This window comes from Chlorocebus sabaeus, chromosome 9 (genome assembly GCF_047675955.1).
Source record: "Chlorocebus sabaeus isolate Y175 chromosome 9, mChlSab1.0.hap1, whole genome shotgun sequence".
Lineage (NCBI taxonomy): Eukaryota > Metazoa > Chordata > Mammalia > Primates > Cercopithecidae > Chlorocebus > Chlorocebus sabaeus.
The window spans coordinates 45,618,391-45,633,431 of NC_132912.1; positions in this window are offsets into that span (position 1 = coordinate 45,618,391).

Here is a 15,041-nt window from a genome sequence, read left to right on the forward strand (position 1 = left end):
TATTCCTAATGATGAGAATACTCATGTTCTCCATATTCAAGCCTGAGACAGTTTCTTGGCCATAGTCTCAAGCCATGAATGGGTAACCACAAAAATTGATGGGAGACAAGTAATCAGACATTGAAAGCAATTAATCAGACAATCTCTCCTCAGTACACACGCTTATGAAAGTCACCCAATCTGACAGCTATGCATTTCTGAAAGCCAGTCAGCACCAGCCTTCACTCTGACCATGCTTTGGAAAGTTAGCTTTTGGCTCAGGCCAGTGATCACGTTTTTACCACCAAAAGAAAGCCAGCAACACTCTTGCTTTCAAAAACTGGCCAATCCCTGAATCCCATGTTTCCTAAAGCTCTGTATCATCTCATACTTTGGCTGTGATTTACAAGTACAGAGTTCCTTTGGTTAGTGAAGGCCACAGATACATTATCAATTCCTTCCTACTTGCCACTGTGGTCACAAGAGGGAGATTCTTTTCCCCATCTTTGAATCTGGGCTGGCCTGGGACTTGCTTTAGCCTAGTACAACATGAAATTCCAGGCCTGCCCTTTAGGAAGTGTGGCAGCTTGAAGCTAACCATCATGCGAAAAGTTGGACTAATTTGAGGCCATGTCATGAAGAAACCCAAGCAGCCCATGGTGAAGCCCCTGGTACCAAGCATGCCCATGAAGCTCGCTTAGCTCCTCCAGTCCAGCCCCTCTGCTGCTGAATGTACCAGTGACCTGAATGAGATTCCAGTCACTGCCAACTGAAGCAGAATTCCCAGTACACACAGAAAAGTAATACGTCAGTCATTGTTTTAAGCCATTAAGTTTTAGGCATTTCAGAGTGAAACAGAGAGTAAGCAACAAATCAAAGCTTTTCGTTTAAGAAATTGAATGGTTAGTCTCTTGCACAACAATAATTATGCCAACTAAGTGGCCCTTAGAAGTTTGCAGTATTTAAAATGACGGTTGTTTAATCTGATTTCTAAAAAGGACTTACCCAGGCTGAGCGCGATGGCTCACGCCTGTAATCTCAACACTTTGGGAGGCTGAGGCGTGTGGATCTCCTGAGTTCAGGAGTTCAAGACCAGCCTGGCCAACATGGTGAAACCCCGTCTCTACTAGAAGTACAAAAATTAGCTGGCCAGGCACAGTGGCTCACACTGTAATCCCAGCACTTTGGGAGGCCGAGGCGGGTGGATCATGAGGTCAGGAGTTTGAGACCTACCTGGCCAACATAGTGAAACCCCGTCTCTATTTAGAAATACAAAAAATTAGCCGGGAGTTGTGGCAAGCACCTGTCATCCCAGCTACTCGGGAGGCCAAGGCTGGAGACTCACTTGAACCTGGGAGGCGGAAAGCCAAGATCGCGCCATTGAACTCTAGCCAGGCGACAGCACGAGACTCTGTCTCAGAAAAAAAAAAAAAAAAAAAAAATTTAGCTGGGCGTGGTGGTGGGTGCCTATAATCCCAGCTACTCGGGAGGCTGAGTCAGGAGAATTGCTTGAACCCAGGAGGCAGAGGTTTTTGCAGTGAGCAGAGATTGCGCCATTGCACTCCAGCCTGGGGGACAATAGCGAAACTCCATCTCAAAAAATAAAAAGGACTTACCCAAATATAACAATCTGTCCCCATTAAAGAGAGGTAGTGTTGGCTAAATTAGTTTGTCTCATAATGCAAGTTGTCAACCAAAACTATATCCAGACCTTGAAACTTACATAACAAAGAATAATTCCTAATAACAGGAAAAACTTGTCCATTTTTTTAAAATGAAGATTTTATCCAAGATATTTAATAGGTGACCAAATCTTGCCTCATCCATAAAGTTTACAGATGGCTTAAGACACTCTCTCACAGAGCATTTAGATATTTACAAATGAGTTCATTCAGCTACTTGAAAGCATTAATCCTCTTTAAATAGTTCATATAAATTCTATTTTGATTATACTTTCCCTCGTGAAATAACTAATATTTTGATTAAAAAGTTTTTTTGTTTTTTTGTTTTGTTTTTTCAGATGGAGTCTCGCTCTGTCACCAGGCTGGAGTGCAGTGTCACGATCTTGGCTCGCTGCAACCTCTGCCTCCCTGGTTCAAGCGATTCTCCTGCCTCAGCCTCCCAAGTTTCTGGGATTACAGGCAAGCACCACCACACTCAGGTAATTTTTGTATTTTTAGTAGAGACTGGATATCACCATGTTGGCCAGGATGGTCTCGATCTCTTGACCTCGTGATCCACCCACCTCAGCCTCTCAAAATGCTGGGATTACAGATGTGAGCCACCACACCTGGCATTTTTTTTTTTTGAGACGGAGTCTTGCTCTGTTCCCCAGGCTGGAGTGCAGTGGTGAGATCTAGGCTCACTGCAACCTCTGCCTCCCAGGTTCAAGCAATTCTCCTGCCTCAGCCTCCTGAGTAGCTGGGATTCCAAGCATGCACAACTATGCCCAGCTAATTTTCATATATTTTTTAGTAGAGATGGGGTTTTGCCATGTGTGTCAGGCTGGTCTCGAACTCCTCACCTTGTGATCTGCCCACCTCAGCCTCCCAAAGTGCTGGGATTATAGGCATGAGCCACAAGCCTGGCCCAAGAGTTTTTAAAATTTTGTTTCCAACCTTGGTCATCCACTTCACAGTGAAACACTTAAACTCTACAATATTCTCATTAAAAACAAGTTCCATCACCTATATTGTCCTAAAAGCTCGAAGACGATAAAACAAGTGAATTGCTTCAGATTCAAAACTTACGGACAGTCACAGTGGCTCAGGCTGGGTGCAATGGCCCATGCCTGTAATCCCAGCACTTTGGGAGGTCGAGGTGGGTAGATAACTTAAAGTCAGGCGTTCAAGACAAGCCTGGTCAATATGGTGAAACTCCGTCTCTACTAAAAATACAAAAATTAGTCGGGTGTGGTGGTGGACACCTGTAATCCCAGCTACTCAAGAGACTGAGGCAGGAGAATCACGTTGAACCCGGGAGGCAGAGGTTGCAATGAGCCAAGGTCATGCCACTCCACTTCAACCTGGGTGACAGAGCAAGACTGTCTTAAAAAAAAAAAAATCAAAACACTTCCTACGTGTTCAAAGAATGTAAATGTTGGACATGGTTTGAAAAAGCTTGTGCAGCTACAGGAGGAAATGAGAACAAGACTTGGAAGTAATAAGTTTCTTACACTCACAGGTCCCAGACAGGGGTCACCGTGTGCCACACAGTATTGTGGAGCACCAGTGTCTGTCAGGAGGCAGAAGCAAGATCTAGGGGAAAGCCTAGGCTACAGCCTTTATTGGGTTTCTGAGGGAAGGGCAAGGCAGGGCAGGGTGAACAGTTTAGGATGGGCTAGTCTGAATAACGCCAGGGGGCTCTAGGTGTGGTCTGTAGTCATCTGGCACCTGATCCTGGGATGATCTAGGGTAGGAGACAACTGGCTTAGAGAATTAGATACAGAGATGACTGAGCTTGCATTCGTTGGTTTGCAAATCAAAGACGTGCTCCAGGCTGAGCCCTTTGCTATCTGTAGGAACTGGCTAATCCTGGGAGGGGCAGTCTCTCCCAAGCCAGCAAGATATCAAAACACTGTAGACAGAAAAAATTTTAAAACATAATTAATACACAATGCTTTTTTAAAAACTTCATATTTCCTAGCCTATAGTTCTACAGCTATCCCTAATGATGACGACAATGTGATCTAAACCTTAAAATACCTGTAAACTCATCATATGAAATTGTTACTGAATAGGCTGGGTGCTATGGCTCACATCTGTAATCCCAGCACTTTTGGAGGCCGAGGCTGGCAGAACACTTGAGGCCAGGAGTTGCAGACCAGCCTGGCCAACATAGTGAAACCCTATCTCTACTAAAAATACAAAACTTAGCCAGACATGGTGGCACACACATGTAATCCCAGCTACTCGGGAGGCTGAGGGAGGAGAATTGCTTGAACCCAGGAGGTGGGGGTTGCAGTGAGCTGAGATCACACCACAGCAGTTCAGCCTGGGCAACAGAGTGAGACTCCATCTTAAAAAAAAAAAAAAAAAAAGTTACTGAACAACCTGTACCTTGGCTTGAATTTTCCCCTCACAGATTCTAAATTGAGATTACCAGATATTTCATGTCAGATACACAGTCATATGCCCAACAGGTAAACACTGCATTTCCAAGGAGGAAGTCACCAGAAACATCTGTACATATTACATAATTAGAAGACTAAGTACATGCAGAGACATAAATGAATATCAGCCTTCAAATCACATAGAAGATTGTTGTAACCAAGTGAGTTGTAGAGAAACACCACACTCTGAGACTAGTTCAGGAGTCCTTTATTGCCAGTGACCAAGAGACGGTTAGCACTCAAAATTCTCTTGGCCCCGAAGAAGGGACTAGATTTCTCTTTATAACTTGGTCTAAATAGGGGAGGGAGAGTTTAACTGAAGCAATTTTTACAGAAGCAGAATAGACATAAAGTTAAAATATTAATGGTTACAGAGATAGTTGCTGAAAAATAAACAGTTCCAGGTGCAGGGGCTTAAACTACCACAAAGAGATAATGCAGGAGCTTTGGGTACCATCCACCGAGTACATCCCCAGGAGCTGCTGGTACAGCTTGCCTCAATATCTTATCAGTAAGTGCATTCCTGGATGTGCTTGGAGTCAGCTTGCACTCATTATGCCTTTAAGGGAGGGAGGCTGTGAGTGAAGGAACTAAAATGGACTCTGTTGGGCTCTCTCAGCTAAGAGAAACAATCAGGTTAAAACAAGGTAGGGTATCACATTCCCCACTCATGTTTTGGGGAATCAAATCATTGATTCCTCAGTTATAACAAGGCGGTCATATTGAGTTCTAAGATACGTAAGTTTGGCAGAAGCTATGCACTGCTTTATAAAGCTAAGAAACCAATTTAATATACAAGGCCCAAAGACTAAACCAAACAAGAAGAGGAGAAGCGGTCCCGCCAATCCAGTAATTAGAGTAGTTAGCCATGGATTCCAGTTAAACATATTTTGGTACCAAGGGGTGTTATTTTCCCATTTCTGTTGGCGTCTATCTAGATTTTTTCGAACTCTTTGGAGAGTATCTTTTATGACCCCAGATTGATTGGCATAGAAGCAACTTTCTCCTAGAGCTGTGCATAACCCTCTTTGGGAGAGAAACAGCAGATCTAAGCCTTGGCAGTTTTGAAGTACTACTTCAGCTAGAGACTCTACCTGAGTATGCAGCTGCTGAGTATGCAGCCATATTTATGGCTGACTAGAGATTGCTTAAATCAATATCTACTTGCTGAGACAGGGACATCAGTCCAGTTTCTCCCTGAACCAGGGGAGCTGTGCCAGTGGCTACTGATCCAGCTATGCTAAGGCTGGCCAGAAGGGGTACGAGGAGTGGGGCAGCTTGGCAAAACCTGGAATGTAATTCAGGGGGAGCAATGAAAAGTCACCCTTCTGGCCCACTGTACATGTAGACCTGGGGCAGTACATGAACCAACATGCACAGCAGAGGTCCAGGTTCAGTTCCATTGATGCAGCGAGTGAGGCCTGAAGTGCAGGCCAGCCAGGTATTGTTGGGTGCCTGGTAGGAGACTGAGGCACTTGAGGAAGTAGAGACGGATTACAGGTAGCCTGAAAGGGAGAAGCAGATAAGTTATACCCTGCGCTAACTATACAGAAGGCATTTCCTGACACATCTCCTAGTGTAAGGGCATGGGGCCGTGTATGAAAAGAAAGAGAGTTAATTTTGAACATGACTTCTACTCCTGACCCAACATAATATGGGAGTTTGGCCTTTAGGCACAACCAGCAACCTTGGGCTAGTTTAGGCTGGGTGAGATTAAGGAGGTGATGTATCCCATCCAGAATGGACATCAGGCTGGGTTGGAGATGTTGTCATTGTAACTGACATCTGGGAACAAGGAGTGGTAGCGGGATAGTTAAATCGACCCTGTCTGGGTGTCTTTGGAACATAGGGTCATGTAAATCAGTTAAAGGTCTGATTGGCTTAGGAGGCCTCCATGGGACCAGGACCTTTTTCTGGATGATGAACATAGTCCCAACATCAAATCCTGAGATATAAAGCCTTAATCCCCATGACATACTATAATACCATTGAGCTGAGTTAGTGTTACAGACAGTTATAGTAAGAGGGTTGCAATTTTTTATAGTACACAGGCTAGGACAGGAGGTGCAAGTTATGGAAAGGGTTGAGGACCAGGTTGATCCTCCAGGGTAAGTGGCCAGGGTTACACACGACCATTGAGGGCAGAAAAACTGATAAGAATCTCAACAACTAGAGTCAGGGTGATTTCCAGGACAGAGGTAAAAGTCAACCCTCTGGAGTCCTTTTTCTGCACCTTTAGAGTTTCCACATCTAGTTCGGCTTCCTGTGTGTCCGAACCCTGCGGCAAGGTCGATGTTTCCCACTCCCATGACCGGCAGGTCGTATTGTTTTTCATGGGTTCGGGCAGGCTCTGGGAACAAAGCACATGAATTGACTGCAAAAAAGACTTCCTTAGAGGTTCCTGCCTTCCAGGTGGTGTTTGCAAACACACGTCCTGTCATGAAGGAAGTGAGGAGAAAAGAGTAGAGAGGGGCAGAGGGCATAATAGGTGGAAACAAACAAAAGGGTTAAATAAAAAGAATTAATCTGATGGCTTCACTTGACTTAGGTGCAGTTTTAAGGGGCCTGGCCCAGGCTTGGGGACCCATGTTTCTTGCTGGGCTTTGTTGGCCTTTTTGATGTGAGAGTGATGAATCCAAGCAGGAATGCCATCCACTTTCAGAGTTGTCGGCGTGGTGAGGATAACAGTATGAGGTCCTTTCCAGGCAGGAGTGAGTCCTTCCTTCTGGAACTTTTTAACCTATACCAAGTCACCTGGCTGGAAAGAGTGGCAGTGCTTAGTCTGTTCAGGAACTGGATTGGAGTGTGTACCCCGGACAAGCGGCTGGATGATGTCTTGTACCTGTTGGAGAGACTGCAGGTACTGTAACAAATTAGCTTGTGAGATTTCTGCTAAATGGGTATCCCTTAGCTTAGGCAAGATAGGCAGAGCCCTTCCAAACATGATTTCAAAAGCTGAAAACCCAGCCTGGTAAGGGGTGCATCTTACTCTAAGAAGGGCTAAAGGAAGGAGCTTTACCCAATTCTCATCAGTCTCTAGGATTAACTTAGTAAGAGTACTTTTTAGTGTGTGGTTCATGCGTTCTATCTGTCCAGAGTTCTGGGGTCGATAGGCGCAATGGAGTTTCCATTGAATGTTTAATGCCTTGCTGACCGAGTGAGCTATGGACAAGGTGAAGGCTGGTCCATTATCAGACCCTATGGCAACAGGCAGCCCATGTCAAGAAGAGATGATTTTATTGAGTAAAAGCCTACCTACTATGGTGGTAGTTTCGTTTTTGGTGGCAAATGCCTCAGTCCATCCAGGAAAGGTGTCTATGAGCACTAGGAGGTATTTATACCTTGCCCAGTGCAGTTTTTTTTTTGTAATGTCAACTTTCCACCTTTCTCCTGGTGAGCCTCCCTGGAGGTGGTGGCCTCAGCTGGGCTTAGGACTTTGTTTGGCATTTACCTCAGCACAAGCCGTACACTGGAGAGCTGCTTGGTTAGTTAAGTCCTGAAGGTGGAGGATCTTGAAAGGGCTTCTTAGAAGCTGGGCCAGTTTTATTCCTCCCAAATAGGTGGTAGAATACGGAAGATTGATTAAAGTTTCCCTGAGGGCTTGGGGCGTAAAGATTCTGGAATCAGGAAGAATCCACCAACCTTCCTGATATTTACGGGCCTGAAGATCTGAAGCTTGTTTTTCTTCCTCTGGGGAGTATTGTGGGTTGTCTGGTAGGCCAGGTTGCGGAAAGGACACAGCAGGCAGCAGGGTCAAAGACATGACTGGGAGCCAAGCTGCGTCTCGAGCTGCCAAGTCTGCTCTTTGGTTACCATGGACAATGGCCGTGCCTTCTCTTTGATGATATTTGCAGTGAATTACAGCCACCTGCTGAGGAAGCCAAACAGCTTCAAGCAGAGCCAAAATTTCTTCTTTGTTTTTAATAGTCTTTCCTGCTGAGGTGAGTAGCCCTCATTCTTGATAGATGGTTCCACGTATATGTACAGTAGGAAAAGCATACCTACTGTCAGTGTAGATGTTAATACATTTGTCCTCACCCCATCAGAGAGCCTGAGTGAGGGTGACCAATTCAGCCTTCTGTGCTGAGGTACCTGCCAGCAGTGCCTGGGCCCACAGTACATGTCTCCATAGTAACGGCTGCACCAGCCTTTCATACTCCCTGTTCAAGGAGGCTGCTACCATCTGTAAACATGGTGGAGTCCACCTCCTTTCAAGGCACATCTTGGAGATTGGGTCGGCCAGTTTCCACAGTTTCCAACAGTTCTTAGCAGTCAGGGACAGGTGTGGTAAGGTCTGGATCAGGGAGCAAGGTAGCTGGATTTAAACACCTTGTGGGAGAGAAAGTTAAACGAGGCTGATCTAACGGTAAACTCTGATACTGCAGGATGCGAGCATTCAACATCTGTTTGCCAGAGGCTCTTCATAGCAAAGTCTCTATGGCATGAGGAGCCGTAAGGGTTAAATTCTCGCTCAGAGTCAGCTTATCAGCCTCGTGGATGAGGCTTGCTTTTGCCGCTAAGGCTCGCAGACAACTTGGCCACCCAGAGGCCGCAGGGTCCAGTCTCTTAGACAAATAGGCCACTGTGCGTCACCAAGTTCCTAAACTTTAAGTGAGTACCCCTTTAGTGACTCCCTGGCTTTCATGAACAAAAAAGTGAAATAGTTTTGAGACATTTGGGAGGGCAAGACCAGGGGCCTCAGTTAACGCCTTCTTTAGATTTTGAAAATCCTGTTCTTCTTTGTCAGTCCAAACTAATGGGCCATTCCCTCCGGTAGCAGTGTACAGGGTCTTGACAATTTCTGTGAACTCCAATATCCACAAATGACAGTATCCCATGACCCCCAGGAATTCATGTACCTGTCTCTTGGTGGTGGGAGTGGGGATTTGCAGGATAGTTTCCTTTCGAGCACTGGTGAGGGCCCTTCTTCCCTTGTTTATCTCGTATCCTAAGAAGAAAACTCTGGGAAGACAAAGCTGGGCCTTCTTGGCTAAGACCTGATACCCAAGTTCCTGAAGGAGGTAAAAGTAGGTCGTTAGTATGTTGCAGGCAGCTCTCAGTGGTTTCAGTGCCAATAACAGGTCATCTACATACTGGAGAAGAGTGCAGTTAGGATGACTGGCTCGGAACGGTATAAGATCTTGTTGGAGGGCTTCCTCAAAAAGGGTGTGGGAATTTTTAAAACCCTGGGGTAACAGAGTCCAGGTTAATTGGGTGGTGTCTCCTGAGCCAGGATCCATGCATTCAAAAGCAAAGATAGATTGGCTTTTGGGGGCCAGAGGAATAGCAAGGAAAGCATCCTTTAAGTCAAAAATAATGTATACTGTATGTTCTGGTGGAAGCAGGCTGAGTAAAGTATAAGGGTTAGGGACAGTTGGATGGACAGTGACTGTCCACTTGTTAACTTCCCACAAGTCCTGTACAGGCTGGTAATCATTTGTCCCAGGTTTCTGGACTGGCAAAAATGGAGTATTCCAGGTGGTCTGACATGGCGTGAGTATACCAGCTTGTAATAGTCGCTGAATATGGGGATTGATTCCCTCTCTAGCCCACTGACTCAAGGATATTGTTTTACTTGGACTGGCAGGGCAGTGGCCAGGAGTTCTACAACTACTGGTGGATGGTGCCTTGCCAGTCCTGAGGGGTTTGACTCAGCCCAGACTCGAGGAAAGAGAGTCTATAAATCCAGAAGGAGAGGATTAGTTTTATTCTCCTGTGGTTGTGAGGGGGAAATTAAGAGGTATTTCTCTGACAGAGGGGTGGTTAGCAGAAGCTGAGTGCTAGGGGGTGTTGGGTCCCCTAACATGAGGTGAGCTTGTTGGACTGAGAAGGAGATGGATGCCTGCAGTTTATGAAGCAGCTTATGAAGCTTATGAAGCCCCTTGCACAGCCACCTTTTTATTAGAGACACTGCCCAAGGGTGTTCGCAGTACCATGGGTGTTTGCAGTACCAAGTCTTCTGCCCCGGTGTCAATTAGGAAGCATACAGACTGGCCCCTCACTGTGGCAGTCACCATGGGCTCCTGGGGGCCAAGGGAGAGGGAGCCCTGGCCCCATCAGTCATCAGATTCCTCCACAGTGGGGAGGGTGAAGACCTTTTTCTTCTCTGCTTTTTCCTCTGGTTTTAATGGGCATTCTTTTTTCCAGTGTCCAATTTGTTTGCAATAAGTGCATTGGCTTTTTTATAGGGGAGCCCACTCACCTTTTTGGCCTTTCTTGAGGGTACCTGGGGTCCTCTGGTCGGTGCTCTGTGATGGGGGCCCTACCTTCTTGGATCCTTGGGTGGCAGCCACTAAGGTCTTTGCCTGTCTTTTTGGTGCTTTGTCAGCAGACTTTTCAGCTGCCTTAGCTGCCTGTTTTTGCCTTTCAAACTCTCGATTGTCAAAAACTTTCTCTGCTATTTCTAAAAGTTGGCTGGTGTTCATTCCAGCAAATCCTTCCAGCTTTTGTAATTTTCTTTTAATATCAGGGGCTGCCTGAGTCACAAATGCCAAATTAATAGCACGGCTACTCTCAGGAGCCTCCAAGTCAAAAGGGGTGTAAGTCCAATAGGCCTCCAGGAGGCGTTCTAGAAATGCTCCTGGTGACTCATCAGGCCTCTGGACAACTTCAGTTGTCTTGGACAGATTCATGGGTTTTAGAGCAGCTCCCTTGATACCTGCAAGGAGACACCGGTGAAAATTATCCAAAGCTCTCTTCCCACTCAAGGAGTTTGGATCCCAGTCAGGCCGGGTAGAGGAAAAAGTCTCCTCAAGGAGGTCCCAGGCTTCTTCCTCTGGTCTACCAGCTGATGTGAGGAAATACTTTCTGGCCTCTCTTCAGATATGGTCCCTCTCTTCAGAGGTGAAAACGGTTAAAAGGAGTTGCTGAGAGTCATCCCAGGTGGGCCGGTGAGTCCACAGCATGGACTCCATCAGTGAGGTCAAGACCTGGGGCTTTTCAGAAAAGGGGGAATTATGAGCCTTCCAGTCGTACAGGTCAGAAGTAGAGAAGAGGACATAAACTAAAAATGGAACAGAGCACTCACTGCCCAGAGGGATTTGGGCCTCTCTCAGTGGGATGAGGGGGGCCACCTCCTCCGGCTGATGCCATAATCGGGTGGCTATAGGCAGAGAGGCCATAGGGGATGTAGTCGAGGAGACAAGGGAAGATTCTTGGGGAGCAGGAGGGTTATAGGGCGGCGGAAATGGGCGAAGTGAACTTTCCTCTTCTTCAGAAGGAGGCAGTCCAGGAGGAGCCGAGGGAGCTGAGGGTTGGGGCAAAAGTATGGTCTGGCTCAAAAGGACCTTGGAGGTGGGATCATGAATGGCACATGAGCAGAGTCATGGATGAGGGCTCCGGACCAAATCTAGCCATTGATCAATGTGAGGAGACTGATCAGGGTGTCTGGGAGTTCCAACCACGACCCACCACACAGCCTGAACAGTTGTGATGTTTAATAAACCTTCTGGGGGTCACCCGGTTCCAAACTGTGGCCATTCTACTTCACAGAGTGTCTGGAGTTTGCCTTTCTTAAGGCGGACTCTATAATCCTCTGAGAAGCACAGAGAGAAATTCTGCAACATATACTGGAGAGGACTCCAATCTCTACGGGGCCAGGAAGAAGTTCCATTCTGGAGGCAATTAACAAGGTTTAAGCAGAAATATTAAACCCAGCACAGACAGAGATATTCACAGCCGGGGGGGGGGGGGGGGCAGCATCGGAAGAACACAAGTATTATAACCAGAGGAAGTAGGAAAACAACTATAGTCAACACTTCTTGCCACATAAGTTCTGTCTCTTTAAGCTTTGACATCTAGACAGAGGACAAGAGGTGGGTCTGAGGCCAGTGGGACCTACATGATCCCCCCCTCCTTTTTGACTTACAGCCCAAATATCTTTGGTGTCTCCACAACTCAAAGGCAAAAAGTTCAATCTTGGCCCTTTCTTTTAAGGGTTTTAGGAGGGAGAGCAGAGCCAAGTCTTGGAGGTGCTGGACTTACTGTGACACAGGAAAATGAGATGTGTGGGGTAAGGGATGGGGATGAGGAGGAAAGGGGCCACTTGGATCTTTCCTAAGGTAGGAGAGTAGCCATGGGGCCATAGAATAAGAGTCCAGACAGAGTAAAGCAGCATGGGCATAGGTTTCTCTGCATAGTGCCTTATTTAAGGGCATGGGAAAAGTTACGGGATGACAGAAAAGGTGAGCAAGGAAGTCTGCAGAGTGGCTATTTTGAATCCATCACTGGTCTAAGGAGGTGGTGGACCAGTCATTGGGACGTGGAGTATGGCAATCTAAATGCCAGCAATCTTTATGATGCCAGAAATCCCAAACAGGCAAATGTCTTCCACACCCCTCCCCCGTAACGCCTGATTTGTTTCTGACAGAAAAGGCAGGACTGGTATGGCCAGCTGAAATGACTGATGAGAGATGTGACCTCCTGGGATAGAAAATCTGTGCTGAGGACCTTGAATAAGTCCTTGCCCAGTCCTCGTGGGCAGTTTCAGCGAACGGACATATGAAATTCAGACAGACACAAAGTAGGACAATAGACACTAGGGTATATAAACAATTATGCCAATTTTTACAGACGGGGCGGGGTCCCGTGATGGGATAATCAGATGCCTGCCTAGCCACTCCCGTTGCGGGGACTTAGGCTCCTCTTGGCATTGGCAGGCTGGTATAAACCCCTAGCTCAGATCAAGCTATGCCCGATGCTGCCCTAAGCCTTATGAGGTCGCCACAGAACCGCAGGTGAGGGCCCTCTTCAACTCTGTAGCTTTCGCCGTGGAGCTACAAACTGGAAATTCAAGCGCAAGCCCTTGAACTCCACATTCACTCACTCACTCACACAGAATTTATTACAATATTTTTTATTCCCATTCTCAAACAGAGGTCTCCTAAAGACCTGAAAGAGAGGAGAAGAGATAGAGAAAAAAAGAGAGAGAAAGACTAGACTTAACAGAGAAGCCTGACAGAAACCAGCATCCTGGAGTGTGGACAGAGTCTGAGGGAGGACCCTCGTCAGGGGCGTTTCCCTCCCAGAGAAACAGAGTCAGATCTGACTTACCTTCCTGGGACCAGAGACTGAGGACTCAGGAGTTGAATTTGGTTGGGCACACCAGCAGTCGATCCACTCCCCTCAAGAAGACAGTGGACTACAGGGCCCTGGAACGTCTTCAGGGGGCACCTCCCCTATAAGCCTGCCATCTGTCTGGTGGAGCCCGAAATGAGTCTGGTCTTCACCTAGTGGCGCATCTCGCTGGGGCCTCCAAATGTTGCAACCGAGTGAGTTGTAGAGAAACGCCACATTCTGAGACTAATTCAGGGGTCCTTTATTGCCGGCGACCAAGAGATGGTTAGCACTCACAATTCTCTCGGCCCCGAAGAAGGGCTAGATTTCTTTTTATACCTTGGTCTAAATAGGGGAAGGGGAGTTTAGCTGAAACAATTTTTACAGAAGCAGAATAGGCAAAAAGTTAAAAAATTAATGGTTACAGAGATAGTTGCAGAAAAATGAACAGTTCCAGGTGCAGGGCCTTAAACTATCACAAAGAGATAATGCAGGAGCTTTGGGTACCATCCACTGAGTACATCCCCAGGAGCTGCTGGTACAGCTTGCCTCAATATCTTATCAGTAAGTGCATTCCTGGATGTGCTTGGAGTCAGCTTGCACTCATTATGCCTTTAACGGAGGGAGGCTGTGAGTGAAGGAACTAAAATGGACTCTGTTGGGCTCTCTCAGCTAAGAGAAACAATCAGGTTAAAACAAGGTGGGATATCACAAGATGACCATTTCCTATATTTACATCCTTAATCATGAATAAATATGTTACAAGAATAAAGCCATGGCTAAAAATTACCAGAATGTGTGGTCCATTATTTATTTTTTACTTTGGAACAAATGATAAAATAAAAATTGTAAAGGCCCTTCAGATGAAAATAAATTCACTCGCTAAATTAATCCTAAAAAAATGAAATTGAGGACTGTATTGAGGTGAGGGTCAGATGACTCTAGTCATGGACATTTTAGAATGGTTTTACTACATAAGGGTAGAGGACTCCTGACTGACGTGTTACCCACAGGACCCAGAGGACACCAAAGGGATAAGGAGTCCACAAGTGCAGTGAGTGTCTTCTATTGGCCACAATTCACAGTGACATTAGATGCGTTGTGGAATGGTCTCCCAAATGCCAGTGGAGATGACAAAATTCTGTTAGGTAGCACTAACAGTCAAAAGCAAAGTGGGTAGAAATACTATAAAGGACAGTAGGGCCAGAGTGGCAACTACAGGGACAGGCAGTAGCCAGCGAGGACATTGCTTATGTAACTGAAAAAGATCAACAATGCTTCACTTGGGTGAAGAGCAATATATACGTATTGTCTTGTCCCATGACTATGTTAACTCTCCTTTTCTCCATCACAAATTATCCTTCAAGGACCTTATCATGCAATTTTGCAGAGCATCAGGATCCAACTACTAATGACATTATATCAATCTGACCTGAGATACAGCAAGCGGCAAGTACTCTAGATGCTGCAGACAGAAACAGGAGCAGCAGAGGGTGGGGAAGAGATGCTAAATATTGTCTGGGGCTTAGCACATCAGTGAAGCTTTCAGAGATACAGGGTTCTGGGACCTGCTGAGACATTCATCCAAGGCAAAAGACAAGTCACTGCACCTGCACTGTCTACTACTAAGAAAGAGGTAGGGCGATTGACAGGCTGTTTTGGACTTTGGAGACAGCGTGCACCACTCTTGGCAATACTGTATCCGCCCATTTACTGCCTGCTATGAGGCAAAGAGGACTCTTTCAGAAAGGAACAGGCTGTGCTCTAAGCCACCCTACCACTCAGGCCACAGAAGACGACAGATCCAGTGGTTTTGTTAGGTAAGAATGCTGTCTGGAATCTCTGGAAACCACAATAGGGACAGTCACAGTGCAAACTCCTAGGTTTCTATGACTAG